Genomic DNA, 1397 nt, shown 5'->3' with positions numbered 1-1397 from the left:
GAAATTACTGGCAGGCTGATAAAGCAATTTAGTTATAATATGGATCTAAGTCTTCCCTCAGCAGCAGTTGTAAGATATATATCATAAATTTATCACCTTCTTTTTCTAGAGACCTCTAAATAAGTAACTAGTCAATGTTCTCTTTAATCTTTTTGGCATCATTGGTGGTCTAAATAAGTCATTTCTAAACAAATATGTTTAAAACCTTTTCCCCTTTTAAAAATGATAGACTTGACTAAATAAGTTCTTATCAAATTAGAGTGGTGCCTTTTGCCCTGTCACTGTCTCCATTAGAAACCCTTATTTTTTAGAGATTTGTGACTCAGATTTCCTTGAGGGAGGAACCTTTGCCCTCAAGCTAGTGAGAGAGAGTGACAGTTATTCATTGTTATTGCTTGCCCCTGTTTCTTTCTCTCTCTCTTTCTTTTTTTTTTTTTAAGTGCTTTATTTCCAAACTGAATTATGAAAAAATAAGCAAAAGCCTCAAGTCAGTTTAGGGCATTTTTTAAATTTTTTAAAATTTTTTAACCATTAGTTTGAGCTTTAATTATATAACTGAAGGATCAAAATTATATACTACTGAGAAATGTCTCAGTCTGTGCTGGTCATGGGAATATTTTTTGACCCCTTCTCCTTGTCATCTTCCCCTCACTACTTGAAGTTGTAATTCTCTTTGACTTAAATCCTCTCTAAATTCTCTCTGTTATCTATACTTTTAGATGCTTTTGTTACTCTTTAATATAAGGTGGACAAAATGTTTCTATTTAAAACATCTTAGAGAATTTGCAGCAAATAGCAATTTTGAGTTAAACATTGATTTGTTTGAACACTAAATAACTTGGAAGTTGTATGAAAATGTTTATCTTCTATTCCTTAGGAAGCATTTTATGGGTGTCATGGACTTGGTAAGCCTATCTAATGGAGCCAGGTAGAATTTTAACTGTGGGTGATCCTTATCCAAGACCATAGAATTGGATCAGAAGGAAAATGCCAGAAGTTTTGTACTGGGAAAGATGCTGATGTGAAATTGGATCCAAGGGGAATTGCGAACCAAAGAGATTGGTTGAGAAGCTGGAGCCAAGAAACAGATACAAATAGATGAACTCGAGGGTACAGACAGCGTGAAAAAAGAAAACCATGTGAGAACAGACAAACGTTGATGTCTGGATGAATTTTGGAGTTCTGGGCCAATGTCTATGGCTTCTTTTTATGTGTTCCAGTTATATCTGCATACAGGTGAGCTAGATTCAGTTAGGGGACTATCTCTGGGCTGGGCACTCTTTATTTTATCCAAAACCTAAAAAATATTCTGGTTTTATTAGTACTACTATTTTCTTTAGATAGTGAGTTGCTATGCTATAATGTGGCTTGTCAGAGTGTGAGTGTATGTGTGTATC

Source organism: Pteropus vampyrus, unplaced genomic scaffold (genome assembly GCF_000151845.1).
Source record: "Pteropus vampyrus isolate Shadow unplaced genomic scaffold, Pvam_2.0 Scaffold497, whole genome shotgun sequence".
NCBI lineage: Eukaryota > Metazoa > Chordata > Mammalia > Chiroptera > Pteropodidae > Pteropus > Pteropus vampyrus.
The sequence above is the reverse complement of the archived record's forward strand: the minus strand, read 5'-3'. Positions refer to the sequence as shown.